This window comes from Trachypithecus francoisi, unplaced genomic scaffold, assembly GCF_009764315.1.
Source record: "Trachypithecus francoisi isolate TF-2019V2 unplaced genomic scaffold, Tfra_2.0 Lachesis_group3, whole genome shotgun sequence".
NCBI lineage: Eukaryota > Metazoa > Chordata > Mammalia > Primates > Cercopithecidae > Trachypithecus > Trachypithecus francoisi.
The window spans coordinates 161,840,426-161,864,226 of record NW_022681468.1 but is presented as its reverse complement, the minus strand read 5'-3'; the positions used below and the strand labels follow the sequence as shown (position 1 = coordinate 161,864,226).

General features: G+C 36.4%; 1 protein-coding gene across 1 annotated transcript in view; it reads right to left on the bottom strand.

Moving 5' to 3' along the window:
* Positions 1–23,801, bottom strand: part of LOC117070978 — a 239,965-nt gene that overhangs the window by 156,409 nt on the left and 59,755 nt on the right. The window contains exons 34-39 of the mRNA XM_033190771.1: positions 22,627–22,828; positions 22,368–22,483; positions 20,154–20,284; positions 16,103–16,127; positions 14,244–14,349; positions 13,416–13,529 (exon numbers count right to left, since the gene is read on the bottom strand). The gene's annotated coding sequence lies outside the window, so the exon portion shown is untranslated. The remainder of the gene's footprint in view (positions 1–13,415; positions 13,530–14,243; positions 14,350–16,102; positions 16,128–20,153; positions 20,285–22,367; positions 22,484–22,626; positions 22,829–23,801) is intronic.

The following is a 23,801-nucleotide window of genomic DNA, read 5'->3' as shown; positions in this document are numbered from 1 at the left end:
AACTTATAAAACAATTTTAAAAATTGACTGACAATCTAGAAAATCTCAACACTACTATCTGAACAAAATCTGAACACCTTGAGTTTAAATATATATCCCTGTGCATGTGAAACTTTTGTCAAGACAGACCATATGCTAGACCATAAGTCTCAATAAATTTGGAAAGCTGAAATATCAGAGTAAATTTTTAGAACCAAAACAAAACTAAAACACAAGTTGTAACAAGCTACACAGAAAAGCCCCAAATATTTGGAAATTAAATACTCCATTTAAATTAATAGATCTAATTAAAACACAAAGTAAGAAAATATTTGAATTAAATGGTAATTAAAACAATATATCAAAGTTTGTGGAATCTATCAGTGTGGTGCTTATAGCCTTAAATTGTTATATTAGAAAATAAGAAAGGTCCATAATAAAAGACTTAATAGTCTCAAGATTAAGAAGCTATCAAAAAAAAGAGCATATTAAAAACAAGATTAAGAAATCAATAATATAAAAAAAAGAAAAACAGAAAATTAGCAAATCAAAGATTGATTCTTTCGAATGAAAAATAAGATAGTAAAAAAAAAAAAAAAAAAAAAAACCCTGAAAAGAGTAATCTAAGAAAAAATAGTATTACCCACATCAGAAGTGGAAAGGTGAGATCTTACAGACAGTATAAGGGTAATAAGGAAATATCATGAACAACTTTATACTACCAAATTTGAAAAATCTGATAAAATGGACTATACTCTTTGAAAAACAGTACTAAAGCTGCCATTAAATGAAACAGAAACTCTCAATCCTGTATTATTCAATAAATTGAAATTGTTCATTAAAATATCATAAAGGAAACTCCAGGCCCAGATCATTTCACTAATGAATTCTACCAACCATTCCAAAAAGAAATCTGACCTTTGAACAACACAAGTTTGAATTGTGTTGAAAAAACAACTGCATAGTCCAGAAATATTGAAAAAATTAAGAAAAAGGTATGTCATGAATGCATAAAATATATGTAGATACTAGTCTATTTTTATCATTTATTACCATAAAATATACACAAATTATAAAAAGTTAAAATTCATCAAAACCTACCGACACATACTCATACATCCTACATGGTGCCATTTTGCAGTTGAGAGAAATATAAATAAATGTAACTATGTAGTATTAAATCCTAACTGCATAAAATTAGCTGTAGTACACCCAACATTACTGTAATAATGTTGTCGTTACCTCCTTTTTGCTATGGTGTGGAGTTCAATTGTATCTGCTTAAAATGCCATGTGACCCTAATCATGCCAGTGAAGTTTCTCCCTCCACTAAATTGCATATGGCAGTAAAACGAAAGGTCTCTCAGTTCTCATACTACTTTTCATAGTGCCTTGTGTAATACCATAAACCTTAACACCATGGGACCCATATGAAATGCCACTGGTGATATTGGAAGTACTCCTAAGAAGCAGCGGAAAGTCATGACATTACAAGAAAATATTTAATTGCATAAAAGGCACCATAGATTGAGGTCTGCAGCAGGGGCTACTGCCATTTCAAGATAAATAAATCCAGTGTGAGGACCATTGTTAAAAACAAAAAGAAAAGGAAATTCATGAAGCCATTGTTGCAACTGTGCCAGCAGTGTGAAAACCTTGCACTTTTGCAAAATACATTTTTATCTATTGAAAATGCATCTTTTCTGTGGGTACAGGATTGCTGTAAGGCATACCTCTAAGGTGTAAGATGATTTGAGAAAAAGTTAAGTCACTATATGACAACCTAAACAAAAGGAAGGTGAAGGTTCTAAATCTGGAGTATTTAATGCCAGCAAAGGATGGTTTGATAATTTTAGAAAGAGGTTTGGCTTAAAAACAGTCAAGCAGGAGAAGCAGTTCCCAGATGCCATTAAGAAAATCATTCAGGAGAAAGGATATCTGCCTGAACAGGTTTTTAAACAGATGAAAGTGCCCCACTCTGTAAAACAAAAACAGAAACAAAAACAGAAAAATGCCAGAAAGGACATTTATTAGTAAGGAAGAGAAGTGAACACCAGGATTTAAGGTAGGAAGGGATGGGCTAATTCTACTGTTTTGTGCAAATGTAATCAGGTTTATGATCAGGACTGACCTTATCTATAAAGCTGCTAACTCCTGAGCCTTGAAGGGAAAAGTTACAACACCAGCTGCCAGTCTTTTGGTTGTAAAACAAAAAGGCCTGGACAATAAGAATTCTTTTTTTCTATATTGGTTTCATTGATGTTCTGACCCTGATGTCAGGAAGTACTTTGCCAGTGAGTGAGTGCCTTTTAAAGTTTTTTTTTTCTTTTTCTTTTGATTGGACAATGTCCCTGACCCCATGAGTTCAATACTGAAGGTGTCAAAGTGGTCTATTTGTCCCCAGACACAACATCTCTAAATCATCCTCTAGATCAGGGAGTCATAAGGACCATTAAGGCTCATTACACACAGTACTTTATGGAAAGGACTGTCAACACTATGCAAGAGAACCCTGATAGAACATCATGAAAGTATGGAAGGATCACACCACTGAAGATGCCATCATTGTTATACAAAAAGCTGTGAAAGCCATCAAGCCCAACCTAACACACTCCCCTGCTGGAGGAAACTGTGTCCAGATGTTGTGCATGACTTGACAGGATTTACAACAGAGCCAATCAAGGAAATCATGAAAGAGATAGTGAACATGGAAAAAACGGTGGTGAGTGAAGGCTTTCAAGATATAGACCTTGGAGAAATTCAAGAGCTAACAGACGACACACCAGAGGAATTAACAGAAGATGATGTGATGGAGACAAGTGCTTCTGAACCAGTACCAGATGATAAGGAGGACGACATAGAAGTAGTGCCAGAAAAACAGTCTGGCAGAAGGTTTCTAATTATTCAAGTCTGTGTTTGACTTCTTTACAATATGGCTCCTTCTATGATATGGGTACTACAAATAAGTAAACAGTGGAAGAAGGACTGTACCAAATAGAAACATCTTTAGAGAAATGAAAAAGCAAAAAAGCTAGAAACTATATTTCCATAGTTACACCAAGTGTGCTGTTTCTGCCACCCCGATATAGTAAGAACCACCCCTCCTCTTCTTCCTCCTCCTCAGCCTGTTCAACATGAAGATGATGAGAATGAAGACCTTTATGATGATCCACTTTCAGGTAATGAATACTAAATCTATTTTCTCTTCCTTATATCTCTTAATAACATTTATCTCTCGTTTATTGTAAGAAAACAGCATGTAATACATAAAAATATGTGTTAATTGACTAGTTATGTTATCTGTAAGACTTTCAGTCAACAGTAGGCTATTAGTAGTTAAGTTTCTGGAGAGCAAACAATGGTCCACAGATTGTCAACGATGGGCGGGGGGGGTGTCTGCATCCCTAATCCCCATGGCTATTGTTCAAGGGTCAAGTGTATTAGCAAACAGAGCACTAGACTAAATATATTTTATTAAGTCTAATGCTAAAATCGGACAAAAATAATTTTTAAAAAGGAAATCACAGGCTAATGGCCATCACAGACATAGGTGAAAAACTCTTAAATAACTAGTAGAAAACTGAATACAGTAATACATACAAGAAGGATAACAGTGACCAACTGGATTATTCAAGAATGCAATGTTGGGCTAACATCCAAAAGCTGACCAACGCAGTTTCCCATAATAAGAGAATAAAGGGGAAAACATGATTATATTAATAAACGGAGAAAAACATTCAGTAAATTTACCATATATTTATTATAAAAATTATCAGCAAACTGGCACTAGAATAAAACTTGCTCGATTTGGTAATGGGCATCTGCAAAAAAAATTACAACAAGATAAGCTAGTATCTTTCTTAATGGTAAGACATTAAATATTTTCTCCTAAGACTGAAAAGAAGACAACCCACTGGAAAGCATCTGCAATGTGAAAATATTACCGTTTTCATATAATAGTAACAAAATCTGAAAAACAAAATTTAAACATATTCATTGACAATAGCAACAAAACCACAAATAAAATAAATTTAACAATTTAATTTTATCTAATTTATTAAATGCTAAATTTTAATAATATTCCTATATTGAAAACAGATGGAGTCTCGCTCTGTCGCCCAGGCTGGAGTGCAGTGGCACGATTTCGGCTCACTGCAAGCTCCGCGTCCCGGGTTCACGCCATTCTCCTGCCTCAACCTCCTGAGTAGCTGGGACTACAGGCGCCTGCCAACATGCCCGACTAATTTTTTGTATTTTTAGTAGAGATGGGGTTTCACCGTGTTAGCCAGGATGGTCTTGATCTCCTGACCTCGTGATCCGCCCGCCTCGGCCTCCCAAAGTGCTGGGATGACAGGCGTGAGCCACCGCGCCCGGCCCGAGGTATGCTTCTATACTAAACACTATAAAAGACATCTATGAGAAATTATAGATGACCTAATAAATGGAGAACTGTAGACTCTCTGTTAAGATGTCAATTCCTCCTAAATCTATCTATAGTTTTGATGTAATCAAAATCAATTTCTCATTTGGGTTTTTTAGGAACTTGACAACACAGTTCTAAAATTTAAGTGAAAATACAAAGGAACCAGTGTAGCCATCTCCTTCCTCTATAAAGCCTTGAAATAACAAAATTTTGGACTCACACTACTTAATCTCAAGATTTACTATTAAACTTCAGTGAAAAAGAATGGCATAAAGAAGGAAAAACAGAGTTCAAAACACATCCATATGTATATGGCCAATTTATTTTCAACCATGGCATTAGATAATTCAGTAGAAAAAGAAAAATCTTTTGAGCAAATGGTTCTGGAACAACTGGAGATTCATGAAAACAAGTAACTTCAACTACATTTGAAAATGATTTGAGATACAAGTTATATTTATGTCCCAAAGCTTCCAGAAGAAAACTTAGAAAACTATTATTTGCAAACTTGAAGCAAAGATTTAATACCAAGTTAGTAATAAGCACTAAAAATAAGAGACTCAAACTGATGTACTGGACTTAAAAATTTTAAATATCTGTTTATTGAAAGACACAAGCCTGGGCAACATAGCAAGACCCTGTGTCTAAAACCTTTCTTTTATAAATTAGCCTGGTGTAGGGACATAGGCCTCTAGTCCTAGCTGCTCGGGAGGCTAAGGTGGAAGTACTGCATGAGGCCAGGAGTTTGAGGCTGCAGTGAGCTATGATTGTGCCGCTGCACTCTAGACTGGGTGCAAAGTGAGACCTTGTCTCAAAAAAACTCCAAAAAACAAAAATGAAAAGATGGGGAAAGAGAGTTGGAAGTGATTGCTTAATGGGTATGAATTGTCTTTGGGGTGCTGAAAATGTTTTGCAACTAGTTAAGGATGGCAGTTGCAAAACATTTTGAATGCACTAAATGGCTACATTATGTTAATTTCACCTAAATTAAAGGAAAAGCCGTGGAGGACAAAAGGAAAGGAAGAAGAAATAGCAATAAGGAATGAGCCACTGGCAAATTTGGGCTATTTTAAAATTTAGAGCATAATAGCATTAAAAGGAGAAGAAAGAAAAGAAAAAGAAAGGAAATGGAAAGAAAGGGAGGCAGGCTAAGATACTTAATGAAAGAAACCTTTGCAACACATATATTGAACAAGAAATGTATGTCCCAGTAATACAAAGAACGCTTCCAAACGAAGAGGGAATAAACAATCCAATGTAAAACTATTTGTAGTGTGATACTTGACACATATTGCAAACAATTTTCATAGAGCTGAGGGGTTGAATAAATTGTGGTGCATCCATAGAGTTAACCATACCAAGCATAAAAGAATGAGGAATATATCTTTGAATACACATGAAGTGATTTCCACGACGTATTAAGTGGAACAAGAAAATTGCAAAAAAAATCTATAGTATGCCACCAATCATGTAAGAAGGAAGGGGATATGATAAAATATATATGTATCTGCCCACTTGTGATCGAGAAAAAAAAAGAGAAAAAAAATAAATCAAAAATTATTAGACTAGTTAACTCTAGGGGTTGGGTGAGATTAGGGTGGAAAGAAGGGAGGAATGGAATCAGTGTAGCAGGGATGATGGGGGAGTGATATTTCTCACAATCCTAATTTTTAGAACCACAGTAATATTTCACATATACAAAATATAGTTAAAATAATCCAAAAGGTGAGGGAACTCAAAATGGAACATAAACAGTAAAAAAAAAAACCTGCCTGATTATATGATTAATGTAACCATACTACAGGGGATAGGAAAACAAGGTAACTAACCTAAATACGTTTAGAAACAGTATGTTGACCGAACATTGTTAAGGATAAAGAAAAAAGAACTATATATATATATATATATATTTTTTTTTTTTTTTTTTTTTTTTTTTTTTGAGACGGAGTCTCGCTCTGCCGCCCAGGCTGGAGTGCAGTGGCCGGATCTCAGCTCACTGCAAGCTCCGCCTCCCGGGTTTACGCCATTCTCCTGCCTCAGCCTCCCAAGTAGCTGGGACTACAGGCGCCCGCCACCTCGCCCGGCTAGTTTTTTGTATTTTTTAGTAGAGACGGGGTTTCACCGTGTTAGCCAGGATGGTCTCGATCTCCTGACCTCATGATCCGCCCGTCTCGGCCTCCCAAAGTGCTGCGATTACAGGCTTGAGCCACCGCGCCCGGCCAAAAGAACATATTTAAATACCGTGCTGTAGTTAGTGATTTCATTTTTAAATGGGTATAATTTAGAAATTCTGAAATTACTTTAAGCACATACCGCACTGAAGAAATAACAAAACATATTGTAGATACATGAAAGGTAGGTTTCTCACTGTTGAAGAAACAAATCACAAATAAGCCAAGAGGAAAGAATAAAATGAACCTTATGATGATGGATTATAATCATAACAGTATGAACTCGTGATTTTTAATAAAGATAGATATATACTATCTATAGTATTCTATACATTATTAGTATATATATTTAAGATAGATAAATGGATAGAGACATTATAGGGGGGTGTGTGTGTGTAAATGGACACACAGCTCCAAGCTCTAGGCCTAGAAGCAATAAAACCCCGTTAGCAAGGAATACACTTAATCACAAGATCTTGGTTTCTAAATACTATTTCACAATATGAAGAACTAGAACTCCTTGAGGAAATGGTTGATTACAGGCTTGGGGAAGGAAAATACAAGACAAACCTAGAACATCTTGTGATACCAGAAAATAAGAAGTGGTCCAAAAATTATGGGGTTATATTACAAGAACGCAGGGCCAACTTAAAGGAGCTCCCAGTGATCAAATCCAGGAAAAAAAAAATTGAAAATCAAACACAAATAATGATTGCAATATATAACAATCCATAAAATAAGGTATGCACAAATCCACACTGATGTAAAATAACAACTGAGTACAAATAAATGAGGAAGAAGGACAGATCTTCTTTACAGTCAAATTCTAATACGTAGAGAAAATATCACAGAAATAGAAACCATCACTAGGTTTACACCATAATCATAATTGCTGTAGGCAAGAATCTTCAATTATGGCTGAAATTAGATGAGATAAAATATTTGCGTAGTCTCAAAGTATCTCCTCACAAAATATTAATTACAAAGAAAGGAAAACAGTGACTTTGCAGTGGATAAACCTAGCAGACACTACCTTAATCAAGTGATCATATTTAATATCAGCAGAAATAAGACATTGACATCACGTACCCCAGATACGATCCACTGAAAAGGGCACACCATTACTGCTGTGTTATCTTTTGTCAAAAGTGCATAACCTGAATCTAATAATAAAAAATATCAGACAAATCCAAATTGAGGACTAAGGTACAAAATTATGGTTTAGTATTTCTCAAATGTGGCAATTTAATGAAATACAAAGAAAGACTGAGGGAACTCTCCCAGATGTGTAGTCAGGAGAGAGGGCAAAGGAAACATGCCAGATAAATGCAATAAGGGATCTTGAATTGGATCCTGGACTAGATTAAAAGGACATTAGTAAGATAACTGGAAAGACCTGAATATGGTCTGCAGATTGGTTGATAGTATTATATTAATTTCCTGATTTCAATCATTGTATGTAATGTCATAATAATGATTATATAAAATGCTAACATCCAGAAAGCTGGGTACGGAATACACAGGAACTCTACTATTTTTGCAAATTTCCTGTAAGTCCAAAATTATTTCAAAATCGTAATTTAAAAGTTAGGAAAAATACACAAATTTTACTACAGAAGATTTACAATTGGATAACTTCATGAAAAACTGGTTGCCTTCTTAAGCGGTCAAATTTCAAATTGAGGTCACAACAAAATGTCAGCTCACACCCAGTTAACAGATAAGACTGACAATTTCCAATGTTGGCAAAAATGGACAGCAACTAAAAATCTCATATCACTGGTTGAGAGTTTGAAAACTATCCACTTCTTTAGAAGACTCTCTAGCAGTTTTCTGTAAGTTAAGCAAAAAATTCAATTTTTAGGTATTTACATAAGAGATCTGCTAACATTCAAAACAGCTAAAATCTAGAAACTACTCAGGTGTCCATCAACAAGAGAATAGATAAACAAACTGCAATATGACCATTTAGATAAATATTACAACTATAAAAAATTTTTAAAACTGCTCATACAAGGAAGAGCACGGATAAATCTCAACATGATTATGATGAGTAGAAGAAGCCAGACACACACTGTGTGGTTCCATTTATATTAATTTCAAAAGAGGCAAAATTTATCTGTCATTGTAGAAATCACAACATTGTTTTTTTGAGAAGGTGCTTGGTTGTAAAGAGGCTGTAGGGTAGGTTCTCAAGTAATAAAAATATTCTGTCTTCTGAATGGGATAGGATTTACTTTTAAGAAAACTTACTGAATTATACAATTACTATATATCAATGCATTTAACTATGTAAATTTTACTTATGGAAAAATATAAGTCATTACAAATAGGGAAGCTCCACATCTATGGATATGTAATAATCAGAAATATTAAAATATGTATATACTACATAAGCTATAAGTTATGGAAGAGTATAAAAGCATATGAGTATGTATACATACACATTTAAAAATAAAATTGTAAAAATGTTTATAGAAGAATAAGAAGTGTTATTATTTCTCTAGCTTATTTGAAAATACTTAAAATTAACACAAAGTAAATACGGCAAAATGTTGATAATGATGGAACCAGTTCCAGTTCCTTGCATGTGCTCGTTCACTGTTCTCTTCTCCTTATACAATGTATGTTTACAATGTGTTCATAATGAAAAGTTTTATAAAATGCACAGCAGGGTAAATCTTTCATTGCCAAGAATAAGTGAATATGAATGTATTACACATGTTTAAGAATTTATTAGGAAAAGAAATAAAAGAATACAGAACCAATATATATTAGTAAATTAGAACCTTAAAAAATACCTGATAAATTATACCAAAGACCTGATTGAGGGAGAGGGAAGGGGAAAGCTAGTGATGCTAAACATCCACTAGTTAAACTTATTCATTAACAAAGGCATGGCAGAAATAACTACAACTGGAATGAAAATGAATACATAATTGAAACAAGAGAAATTTAATAGAATGATGAAAGAACACTGTATAACTTAATGCTAATGTGTTTGAAAATCTGTATGAAATGTGATTTGCTAAGATAACACAGGTTATATTTAAGACACAGAACAAAGAATAAGCAATAACCATACAAAAAAAAGGAAAAGAAAAAACTTCTAGATAGCCTCTCTTCTAACTCCAAACCACCAAAACCAAAGGAGAGTCCAGATGATTTCATTGATATGTTCACTTAAACACTGAAAGTGAGATGAGAGCTTTTTTACCCACTCTAGAACACAGTATAAGAAAATCCTCAAAATGATTAACACAACCAGAATATCTGATACCAAAACATGACAAAAATAGCACAAAAAAGAAAAATCACAGATCAATTTCACTTAGTCGTATACTTGTAAAAATTCCAAATCAAATTAAAATACCTACGATTAAGTAGTAAATTAAAAGAATAAAACATTTTAAAAACCAGTAGGGTCTGTTCATTCAAGGAATAAAAGGAAGTTGCAATAACAGTAAATTAATTCACAGTGATAAAAGTCTTTAAAAAGAATAGTAAAACAGATTCTGCAAAAAAAATTTGATTATATCTACCACCTGGTTTTGATTAAAATTCCTTACAATATATAAAAGGTGGGAGACTTTCCTAACATAGTAGACAAAGTATTTCGCACTTAAAAATCAGCATTTTACACATTGATGATTAAGACCACCCACATCAAAATAACTTACCTATTGGGAATATGACCTGATACCACCCCCAGCAGAGTCCTGCCCAGCAAGATAAAACTGTAAACCAATAAATAAATTCAGTTTGCTTATCTAGGCAAATAGTTCTTCTATCATTGATCACAGCTTTCTACAGGCAAACAGCTCACCTAGAAAATGATTTGACCATCAGTCCTCACATTAAGAACCTCATCTCACTTTCCCACCAATCTTAAAGTATTGCATGACAATTTTGCCCATTTCTAATTAGTTCCCTGCCCAGACCCCAAAGCCTCATTTCTTGATTTTGAAACATTATTAAACCCTATCAAGGTGGTGTTTTCCCTTGCTGCAGGTAAGTTTAACAAACTCAGCTTTGCTTGATCATAGCTCTTTCTGGTGGTCTTTGGGAGAAAATGACCAGCAACAATGTGCCAGTCAAACCAAAGCAGCATACCATTAAACTCTGATTAAATCAAGGGTGGGTAATATTTCCATAACTGTTCAAGTGTTCTGATAGTAACAGTCTGTGGACTTTGTCAACATAACTAAAATCAGGATCAATATGAAGGGGGGAAATAAAAACTTCAAATATTTGCAAAGGATTTAGTCTATACTTTGAAAAAATCTGAAAAGCAACAAGAAACAGTAAGGTGACCACTTACCCCCAAAACAAAACAAAACAGAACAAAAACTTCAGATACAAAAAATGAACAAGAAAGCAAATTAAAAGAAAAACTCCCGTCACCAAAGTGAAAATATTAACAGTAATTAAAATTATTGAATATAAAAAGACATACCTTGTCCTTGGATACGAAGACTTACTTAATATTTTTAAAAACCATTTTCCCCTCAATTGATTTATTAAAGTTGATGAAATTGCAGTCTAAACTGTAATTTCTTCCAACGAGAAGACACATGAGACAGGAGGCAGAAGAAGAGACACACAAATCCACAGAACAAAAATGGAGCCAGTCACAGATGAGAGTACAGCGTATGCGCAAGATGGCAGTACAGATAAATGGGCAATTATTGGCAAATAATCGCAAGTAATGGCAAGTAACTTGGCAACTTTAAGATTTCAAAACAAAAAAATTTCTCATGATTTAAGAATTTGAATTAAAAAAACACAAAATAATTAGAATTTAACATAGGTGAAGGGTTTTATGGACTCAGTATATATATCTTTCCAAAAATGACATGAAACTCAGAAGCCATAAAAGCGAACATGGTTATACTTGGACATATAACAATCATACACATTCTTATAACAAAAACAAAGTTAAAAAGTGTGTAAAAAATAGCTGTAATGGTTGACAATCCAAATCTTATTTCCCGAAATAGTAAATGAGCTCTTCGAAATCAGGAAGAGACTAAATCCTCCTCCCACCCACAAAATTGGACATAAAGAGGAAATTAAAAAATACAGATGGCTAACAAACATGAAAAAATGACCAAACTCAAAAACAAAAAAAATACAATTTAAGACAATAGTTTGGGTGATCACATTGGCAAAAATTTTAAATATTTATAAAATCCATTGTCTGTGAGGTTGTAGGAAAGCTGGCAATCTCATTCATTGCCATTGGAGGATAAAGTTGTTAACCACATTTTTGAAGGCAATCTTGCAATAATTTTCAAAATATGAAGTGTGCACATACTTAATCCCAGTAATTCAACTGATAAGTAATTTATTATGATATTATAGACAAATGCAAAATTATTGATATATAGGGAGGTTCATTGCACAGAAATTTGGTGCTAACATAAATATCTATGAGTGAGAAATGCTTAAAACATTTAATTATATTTCATCTACAAAACATTCATGTCGTCATTCAACAAATGACACAGATGTGTATGTATTACTGAAAAAGAAAAAGGCCATTGAATGAGGGCTGTTAAATGAAGAGGTAATTTGCAGAAAAATGTGTTACAATATGGCCACACTGCTGGATCCTTCCCCAAAATGGCTTGTGTATTTGTGTGCATCTATCCACTAAAAGAATGCATGTAGTTCACTTAATAGAGGAAAACTATAGGGACAGAATTGGAAGAGAGGAGGGCATTTAATTTATATATTATTTAAATATGCTTTGAATTTTTGAAAAAAGTCATGCAGAGTTTCTTTTTAATATATTCTATATTTTTCAGTTTACCGTGTGGCAAATGAAAATTATAAATGTATATTTATGGGAGCACTGAGCAATTCCACCATTTTGAGCATCTTGTGTAATATTTTATCCTCTACTGAGGCTCCTGGGATTGAGTCAAGTGGCAGCAAGGGAAACAGTCACCATGCCCCAATTAAAGTCTCATCGATGATATCCCAACATGAGCATTTCTCAGTTAAGCATTTCTTATCTGCAGGAGGTATCCACTGCAACACAGGAAAGAGAAGAGTCACCATGCATAAGGAAGACTGTATCATTGTTTTGGTGAAGCTGGCAGTAGAAGGAATGGCACCAACTCAACAAATCCACCTCTTTGTGGCCATCACCTGCAAGGACACAGTGGGGAAAAGTGGCAAAGGTGAGAAACACATTTCCTAAGGAGTCATGGGGGTATGAAATTCCTCTTTAATCTTCCCCCTACTTGTGCTAGAACAAATATACCCACAGTACACAGAGAAAACCTCATTTCTAGCACCTGAGTCCATGATGAGGCCAAAACAATGACATTAAAACTTCCTGATGTCAAACATGCCAGATACTGGTGCTGCTTTTTCTCCTTTCACTGGCCTAAAAAGTAATAGCCATCAACAGCCTCGGGTTTCATGTCTCTCTCTTCCGCTCTGGTTTCTTAAAGCTCTAGGTCATTCATTTATTTCATCAGTTACTTCAGACCAGTTTGTCAACCTTCCAGTCTACCAGTTATGGAGAAGCTACTGTGTCTCCTATGTACAACAATTTTCTAGCATCACGTGAAATGGATCAAACCATGAAGGAGTTCAGTTTATTAGATGACAGAAGTTAAGGAAATCCTTCATATTAACAGTAAATATACTGAGATGTAGAAAAGCCACGAAGGTATATTAAGAAAAGCTGCATCTCTTAACATAATATGCAATCTCAGAATCAATTAGAATGTAATCAAACATCATCAATATTCAGAAAATTAACAGCTCAATTTCTACTAAGACATGGCTTCTCCTAGAAAGCAAGGACTATTTTAACTAACACCTTACCTTTAGTGGGTGGCCTAGGCAATGCATAGGTGAGGAGGCTTTTGTCTAAGGGGTGTTGTTTTGGGAGTTTGCTGATAACATTCACTCTCAGAAGAGTTCCCAGGAAGTCATCTTCTGAGGTGAAAAAAAAAACAGAAAAGAAAAAAAGAGAAACACCACTTCCAATGAAACAAGCAATGCACCTGGAATCTGGAAATTCCTTCTCTGCTACTCTTTTATATTGATTTAAATTAACATAGTTCTGAAACCACAACCATCCAGTCCGTAACTACACATTTCAATGTCAGCACATTGCATCAGGGACCTTCTCTCTTGCGCATTTCCAGACCTGACTAGATCACCTGAACCCCACTGAAAGTTATGTCTCTGTTTTAAAATCATTTGTCTTCTACTGCTTAGTTGGTCAGGTTACTCACAAAATTACCAAGACAATCTACTTATATATCTTTTATCAATAAAGTTTATTGAGAACCTGTTCTATGACAGGCAATCCACAAGGTGCTTGTATCACAAAAAATGAACTGAAAAAATATCTGGACATAAGAAATTAAAAGTCCTCTGGATGAATCAATCATACAAATAAAGAGCTGAAACATAATGGTTTTACGGAGGCAGATTCAGTTTTGGGCTCGGATTGCCGAGGAAGACCTGTTGTGACCACTCGCCTTTAACTCCCCAGAACGGTATCCACCCTCAGCTGGCTATCAGATGGGTTTTCATGCTATTTAACTGGAACCAAATGTCATCAAACTCAAGAAGGGCAGTATGTATCAACTCCTTCCATCCTAGGCCTGTTTCCTATAAATGTGCAGTTCCCTGCCCACATACCTGCAAGGGTGTCCAAGAAACCACAGGTAGGCATGGAGAGCCACTGACCAGGGAGTACGTTGTCAGCTCATTCTCTGGAGTTTTCTTTAATTCATTCTCTTGCTTCCTGACAAGTCAATAAACACATTTAGTAATATTTATCACGATGTGGTAGCTTACAATTCTATTTTCAAACATACTTTCCCCAATATAATTTTAGCTAGTATTTCTAAGACAGATATTTTATAAATGTTTTTATCAGATTTGAAAGTTAAGGCAAGGGCATGGACAGTTTTGCTTCCCTTCTAGGCTCTATCATCACTTGACATAAAAGAAAAAGAGAAAAAAAAATGCATCTAAAATACATACATCTGTAAGTTCATATAAACCACACACACACACACACACACACACACACAATCTAATTTAACAATGAAACATTCAGGAAGTATAGGTATCCTGTGCTGGGAAAACATGGATGTTGCTAAGCCCTTTGTGTGTCACGTACACAGGCTTCAAATATGCACTGCCCTCCCTTTACTCTGTAAGGTCCAATGGACATAGAGAGTGGCCAGCTAATGACTACATTAGTAAGATAAAATATTCCCAATCTATTAAGACTAAGTGTTATAAAACAAAATTTATACCATTATATACAGAGCAATATGATCATGGTCTATTACCACCCAGTGAAGCCCAAGGAAACCTTCTAAGGATTCCACTGGTGAAGGACATGTTTCTAGCTCAACAATTTTTATAAGACCATCTTTACAAAAAAATACATTTCAATAATTTCTAAATATCTGGAAAGGGTGGATTAAACTAAGCTACTCTTTTTTAAAACAACAGTCTAAAATTTGCCCCCAAACAATAATCTAGTGAAAGGCAATGTTTATGTGCAATAATCAGGACTATCCTAACCACTCTTCATTAAAAAGACATACATAAATAAAATATCTTGATCTATGAATTGGAAGAAAGCATGTAATACAAAATCATTTTCAACAGCATTAATATAACTAGAAAGTCTAGATATGATAAAATGATATATCCCTATTCAGAATAGCCTCATAACTATACAGTGGTTTACATGTGATTTACTGATCTCAGCCTTGTTGATTACCTAAGGGACAAATGTAAAACTGTGCACATCTCAAACAGATGTGCTAATACTCTCTGAAGCCATCTGCAAAACAATGCATCATAAATTTTACCAAATATATTTACAGGTTTCCAATTGTCCTGTCCCTGTCAACCATTAAGATATCTTGAAATTACAGATTTATGTAAAAGTGTAAAGTTTTAACTTTACAAAAAAAGTTAAGCCAAAAACATACAATAGTTAAAACATGCATTTGTCTTCTGAATAAAAACATATTGATACAAGGTTACTGTTTTCTTTACTTCATTCTGCTGTCTCCTGATAATAAACAAATTTAGAAATATTTATCAAAATGTGGTAGCTCACAATTCTATTTTCAAACATACTTTTCCCAAAATAATTTTAGCTAACATTTCTAAGACAGATATTTTATAAATGTTTTTATATTTTATAAATGTTTTTTATCACATCTACATCTTTTATCATAGAATAGCATACATGTAGTAGCTCTAGATAATCTGTGTCCAATAGAACTTTCTGTGGCAAAAGTGTTTTATAATTCCATTCTATAATATCAATTATGTTGATAATACATGGTGTGCAGTAACTTGAGAAAAATCACTAAATGGATAAAGAGTGCAATCAGCATGTTTCAGCCTGTCACTAACTGTGTTAGGGTCAAGTTCTCATTTTATTTAATATAGTATCTTCAAGATAGAGAGCACCCTTTCAATGATTAGAAGAGATATAAGATAAAAACAAAGGTATAATTACTTACAGGTCCTGAGGGGTACATGGCATGCCTGGGAGTCCACACGCAGAGGTCAGGGAGTGAGAGAGATGGAGAGAGAAAGAGAGACACCCATGGGCCAATGCCCTTACTGGGTCAAGGGTACTATTCAAACAGGTTTTCTATGGAGACTTCTAAGTGGCGGGTCTAAAGCAAGCAGGTATGAGTTCCCTGGGGTCACACTGTGACTGGGAGGCGGACACTGGCTCCATAAGGGGTGTGGGGTTCAAGAGGCTTGTCAGGTAGATTGCATCAAGCTGTCCCATGGTGAAGTGGTCCAAAGGAGGCAGTTGGATAAGGCAGCTATCTGGACCAACCACACTGAGGAACGAGGAGGAGGTGTAGAACTGGAAACTATGCAAAGGTGAGTAAGCCTTGCTTCTAGTATAAGAAAGCTAAACTTATATTCAAGATGGATGCCAAGGCAACATAAAATTGTAAGAATTCACTACATTCTTCCAATGTCCATACCCAAAAGGGCACACTGCTCAGGCCTCAGGGACATTCTTTCAATCATACATCTCAATTCTAGCCCAATATCATCTTCATTCCCAAAAAGGAGAAACTGTTCAAACATTCTGATACCCAATACCTTTCTGCCATAAGCTAAGCAGAGAAATGTCAAACATCCTACAATCTTTAGGAATGAAAACCATGGAGCACTTACCATGTGATTAATGTTGATACATGATTTGATTACAAGAGGCTTCCCAAAATTAAAACAATTCCCCACTGGCTACAAACAGTTGCCAGGCACAGTGGCTCATGCCAGTAATCCCAGCACTCTGGGAGGCCAAGGAGGACAGATCACCTGAGGTCAGGAGTTTGAGACCAGCCTGGCCCACGTGGTGAAACCCTGTCTCTAAAAAAACACAAAAATTAGTAGTGTGTGGTGGCACGTGCCTGTAATCCCAGCTACTCGGGAGGCTGAGGCAGGAGAATCGCTTGAACCCTGAAGGCAGAGGTTGCAGTGAGCCAACATCGCGCCACTGCACCCCAGTCTGGGCGATAGAGCAAGACTAAGTCTCAAATATATATATATATATATATATATATTTCTACTGCTCCTTGCAAAGCAGGGCTAACCCACAGACAGTGTTCCCAGAGTAGCCCAGAGATAAATTTAGAATGAATGACATTGCTATGGGATCTTCTGGGAACCTCACAGATACGAGCAGTGAAGCCAGTGAGAATCCAAATGTCAATGCTGTGTTGTTGTAAGTGCAATGAGAATTTTGTTTTCCTTCATAGCTCTCCCCTCAAGAAAGTACAATGCAGCAAAGAGCAACATTCCTGATCCAATCTATAGGGTCAGTAGTGATGTCCTCTCCATCATTCCTAATTCTAACGATCTGTGTCAGTCTAGCTAAAGGATTGTCAATTTCACAAATCTCTGCACAAACCCAACTTTTGGTTTCACGAATTTTTCTCTGTATTTTGTCTGTTTTTTTATGTCATCAATTTTTGCTCAAATCCCTATTGCTTACTTCCTTCTGTTTGCTTTGGATTTCATCTTCTAGTTTAGTCTTTTTCTTGTTTAAGGTGGAAGCTTGTATCATTTATTTATCTTCCCTTTTTTTCCTGATACAGTTATTTAAAACTATAACTATCCCTCTAAGCATGTCCTTAGTTGTATCACATTCTAAGCAAGATGTTTTCTAGATTCTTTTTATGTTTTATTTTTATTTTTTAGACAGAGTTTCATTTTGTCACCCAGACTGGAGTGCAGTGGCGCAATCTTGGTTCAATGCAGCTTCTACCTGCTGGTCTTGAGTGATTCTCCTATCTTAGAGCCTCCTGAGTACTACAGGCACGCACCACCATGCTCAACTCATTTTTTGTATTTCTTGTAGAGATGGGGTTTTGCCATATTGCCCAGGTTGGTCTTGAACTCCTGGCCTCAAGTGATGTGCCCACCAAGGCCTCCCAAAGTGCTGGAATTACAGGTGTGAGCCACCACCCCTGGACGTTCTAGTTTCTTTTTACAGATTTTTGACCAATGGGTTCTGTAAAGTGTATTAATTTCCAAATATTTTGTGACCTCCAAATTTATTTGTGTTGACTTCTAATTTAGTTCCTCTATGGTCACACAACATACTCTACACGGTTTCAATCTTAAATTTATTGAGTACAGTTTTATAGCCCAACATATACTCTATCCTGGTGAATGTTCCAGGTGTGCTTGAAAATAATTTGTATTTCTGTTGTTGGGTGGAGTTTTCCCTATCTATCTATCTATCTATCTATCTATCTATCTATCTATCTATCTATCTCAGGTCAAACTGGTTGATAATATTGCTGAAGTATCTTGTAACCTCAATGATGCTCTACCTAATTGACTTACCAGTGATTAAGAAGAGGCTATGAACAAAAGTTATTATTGCTGAACCGCCTATTGATCCCCTCAATCATGTTAGTTTTCAGTGTATGGAACTTTGGGCAGTGCTGTTAGTGCTGATATGATTATAATTGTTACATATTCCATATTAATTAACCCTTCTATCATTAAATACTATCCTTCTTCCTCTCTAGCAATACTTTATCTTAAAGTCTCTCTATTCTGATGTCAGAATAGCCACTTCTGCTCTCTTCTGGATTCGCTGGATATAGCTTTTTCCATCTTTTACTTTCAAACTATTTGTATCTTTTGTTCTAAAGTGTCTCTTTTGTAGACAATATATAGTTGTTCATGTTTAAAAAACAACAGACTCTCCTAATCTCTTTTAAAATTTGATATAATTGTCATATGGCTGGTTTTATGTCTGTCATTTTCCTGTTTTCTACATGTCTTATGTCCTATTAGTTCCTCTGTTCATTGTTAACTACCTTATTTTGTGTTAAACAGATCTTTTCGTTATCCTATTTTAATTCTTTGGTTGCTCTTTTTTTTTTTTTTTTGAGGCGGAGTCTCGCTCTGTCGCTCGGACTGGAGTGCAGTGGCCGGATCTCAGCTCACTGCAAGCTCCGCCTCCCGGGTTTACGCCATTCTCCTGCCTCAGCCTCCCGAGTAGCTGGGACTACAGGCGCCCGCCACCTCGCCCGGCTAGTTTTTGTATTTTTAGTAGAGACGGGGTTTCACTGTGTTAGCCAGGATGGTCTCGATCTCCTGACCTCGTGATCCACCCGTCTCGGCCTCCCAAAGTGCTGGGATTACAGGCTTGAGCCACCGCGCCCGGCCTGGTTGCTCTTTTAATATTTTTTGAACTGTTTTCTTACTGGTGGTCCTAGTGTTTATAAAGTACAACTTAAATGATCACAACCTCCCTCAGATTAACAATATATGTGTAACATGGCCTTTTATATGACTTGAAATCAACTTCAGAGAAGCAATTCTATTGCTCAGATAGTCCAGATTTCCAAAAGATTTTTAAGTCATCATCAATCCAGCCATGTTTATAAAAGGGACTGTGAGTCTGAGATAGCAGACAACACTACACACTAACGATTCTGTCTTGGACACAATGACACCATGACCACACTAAGTCACAGGGACCAGGATACAGGAAAAATGATCCAGCCACATGGCTGACTACCATTATCATTAGAATGTTATAATTCCCTAAGAAGAATACAGTATTTCCTGGACAAAATGTTTACTGTGAGAATTCCCACTGGTCTATGAGCATGGAATGGTGTAATTATTTCTGATACTTTCTCTCGTATTTCAAGGGGAGTGTTCCAACTCTTTCATATGACATCCACATTTTGGTCTACGTGGACCTGTGGAAATGGAGTAAAAATATGGGAAGATGAGAAATATACATGTCCAATTGTCAAACATGCATAAGAAAGGAGGCTTCACTGTGTATCTGCATATAAAATGTACTAATTTATTACTCTACTGGGATGTCTCTGATATTATTCAAAATATAAATTGTGCAAAAATTCCAGGAGAGGAAAAGAGGCCTCGAATAACTCACCAGGTTATTAATGCCTTACACTGTTTGGTTCAACAGACTTTGTAAAAACAATTCTAAGTTATTTAATAACACAACAAAAATAATCCAGGAAATTACACGTATTAAAAACTGGATGTTACCCTTGGAGTGCATCGTTTTGATCTTTCCAGGAGAAAGAAGCTGGTGCAAATGACAAAAACAGTCCTTCTTTGGTGTGGAGGTGAGAATTCCAAGCGGCAAAGTGTTGTCTTCCACCAACATCACTTCCAATCTATAAAGGGGAAATCAAGGAGCTGAGAAACCAAACATTCCTAATGGAATATTTTGTAACAAGAGGTTGGTTGTAAGGAATTCCCCGGAGATGTTCACTGGACCACCTGTATGACAAGAACGATACTTGGTACTTGAAACATGACAGAGTAGAAATAATTGTTTTCAGAAACACTGGTCTCAAAGTTTCCTCAGCATACCCAACACACCACCATTCACTATGACTAGGCTCTCTCCTTAAATCCATTAGAAACCCACTGAAGGGACATAAAAGTGGCCAGAAAAATCCACATTTTAAAAACTTGGACATTTAATCACTTCACATCTAGGAATGTTTAATGCAGCATGTAGCTGAAGATAGTACTTCTGTGCACACAAAATTACTCTCTCAGCTGATGAGAAAAATGAAAGACAAAGAAACTGATTAAATCCCAGTGACTGCTTGGCAAGCAAATTAAATTATACTATGAGGATTACATAAGTAATACCTATTTTTCAGTTCATAACTTTTTTCACTTAAGAGAGAAATGGAAAGTGAAAACCCCAAATCTCCTTGGATTCTGACCATCTTACTGCCCTCAAGAGAGCAAGCGTGACTTAGAAGATTATTGTAGCTCCAACAAAAGTGTGAATGGCTCAAGTGTAGGTATAGCTATTTTCCACAATTACACAACTCAGGTGCTGATTCCCCAGGGTCTGTTTACTATCAACATATTTATGTTGCCAATCAAGAACTCAGAGTTGCAATTTCATCTCCAAACTGGGTACCTACAGGACACTGTCCAATTCAGTTTCTCTAGTGCATGCAAGCTGGTTAGTTTTCCAGTACCACAGTCCTTGCTGGGACCATACAGCTGAACAAACTGAACTCTCCTTCTATATAGTTTGTTTAGGGCAGGTAACTGTGCTGGACCTCATGTTCAGAGGAGTTATTATTTAACTCATAGTTTTCCTAGGTTTTTCAACACGATCAATTATTACAGTTATCAGCGACACGTGCAAACTTCTAAAAAGGGGCACTGTTTTGCCTCAGAAACATGAACAAAAACGAGCACTCTGGAGTATACTTCTCTGGGACACACTGATCCACCCTATTAAGTCATGGAGACCAGCCCCCAACACAGCAATGACCCAGGCTCCATGCTGCCCAGCACAGACAGTGCCTTATGGAGTATTTCATAATCCCCAAAAAAGGGCCATATTTTAGTGACAAAACACTGAGCAACCTGGCCTGGCCCTTGAGGGTGCCATGGTAAAATTAATTCCCACTGGACCCTGAAGATGGGATGGGAAAATCATTTCTGACATTTTCTGTCATGTCACATCTCAAGGGAAAGGAATAAAGATTCATGTGAGGCTAGGTGCCTTGTCTTTGTTGACCTGTGGGAACAGGGTAAACATGTAGAAACATGAGAACAATACACGCACATGTGTCTGCTGGTCCATCAAGCACAAGACAGTAGGATTCGCTTTCTGTACCATTAAATTCGCTAATATACTGCTCTCCTAGGATGTTTCCAGTGTTATTCAACAGTAGTCAACGTGCTCGTCTCTAGCTTCCATCAGTCCAAATACTGTCCAACATTTGCTGCCAGACAAATCAAATGTGCAACCGGACTATCAGTTTGCTCAAAGTTCCAAGACGATGTTGGCCTGGTGAACATTCCATTCACAACAATGCATAGCATTTCCATCAATTCAACCACCTCAGGATTACCTTACCTTCAAAGGTCACCCAATGGACTGGGGAAGAAGTAGTCACAAAAAGAAGGGAATAAAGAAACAATGGTCTAAAAATCACTCATAGCACTCAACCTGCTTGAGAGTGGGAGCGTGGCAATTTGCAGAAGCTGCACAGAGCTACACCGTACCTGATTCCACTCAAACTGGTCACAGCAATGCAGGCAGGACACACACAGGTACGGTACTGTCCCGGGATATGTGACTAGAAGAACTGGGCAGTGTGCAGAGAGGGAAAGGCAGCCTCTGAACCCTCTCACCATCAGCTGCTTCCCACCTGCTCTCAGCGTGATGCTCACCAGGTGGTACTGCTGAGGACCTAGTGGCATTTGGGCACCGCATACCTCTTGGTCGCACCCAACTTTACACTGTCACACTGTTGAGGATCAGTCTCTCTGGCACTCTCCACGCTTCATGCCCACAGAAAGATCATTAGCAAGACTGAGAAAGCACAAAAATTCTGGAAAAGAACAAACAGAAGCCTCAGATGACTCACCAGATTAAGATCTTATAATTAACTGACTCCATATAGAACTCGTTAAATTCCTAAATACTTAAAACAGTAATAACCCAGGAAAAAAACTACCAAAAAGTAGGTGTTACCTCAGCATGCTTCATTGTATTCGCAGTTGAGGAAGCTGATAAAAGTGACATATCAGATCTTCATTTCCCAGACTTTTCAACAAGATCAATTATTACAGTTATCAGTGACAAATGCAAACTTCTAAATAAAGGGCACTGTTTGCCTCTGATCTTCATTGGTGTAAAGATTAAAAATCCAGGCAACTCTAGTATCACAGGGAACCTGCAAACCACAGGGGAAATTAGAGAAGTTGAGAAAGAAATCTTCCACATCGAATGGTTCCTGGTAAGAATTTATGAGCAATTATGATACACACTCATTGGCAAGGTGTATGGCCAGAAAAAAGTATACTTATTCCACAGAACAGGAGAATGTTTAAAGTCCTTTTCCCAAGACCTGTTCAGGTTAACCCTGAAGTCCACCTAGACATCAATTAACCAGGATCTCCCTTAACATGCATAGGAAAATCCACTGATGAAATATGAAGATTAGCTAATAAAATCCACATAACATTCCAAGGACTGGAAATGTCATCATCTCACAACATCTACTGGAATCACTCAAATGTCTAGAATATTGCTTTATGCAGACAGAAAAAAAGGTCAGAATTCTTGGGACTGGGTTAGCAAGCAAATTTAAACAAACTCTAAAATATTCTCACGGTTAGAAATCACTCTTTAATTTTCCAGATATTACCTCTACCTAAAACAATTAATTGATAAGACCCACACCATCTTTGGAACTGATGATCTAAATGACCTTAGTAAACTGCTCTCACTCAAAAGCCTGTCACATCCGAGATAACTGTATGGATGGCTCTAAGGGAGGCACCATCATATCTCGTGGGGTCTCACTACATATGTGCTAGCTTTCCAGGGCCTATTTACTACCAGTGGATGGATGCTACCAGCAAAGCACCAAAGGAATAGCCCTTTTATTAAAAAATGGGATATTTATAGACGACTGTACAATTCATTTCCTCCAACATACGCAGGCAGATTAGCTTTCAAATACCCCAGTCCCTATGGGCACTGACCATCCACATCCCTCCACGTTTGTCTGTCCTGTGTGCTGGACTGCAGCTCACAGAAGTGCTTTGGTTACTCATTGTTTTCAGTGAGATTCTTGTTTTTTTTTTTTTTTTTTAATCTTCGTCAATCCAGGATATGTGGCAGACACTGAGCACACAGCTTTC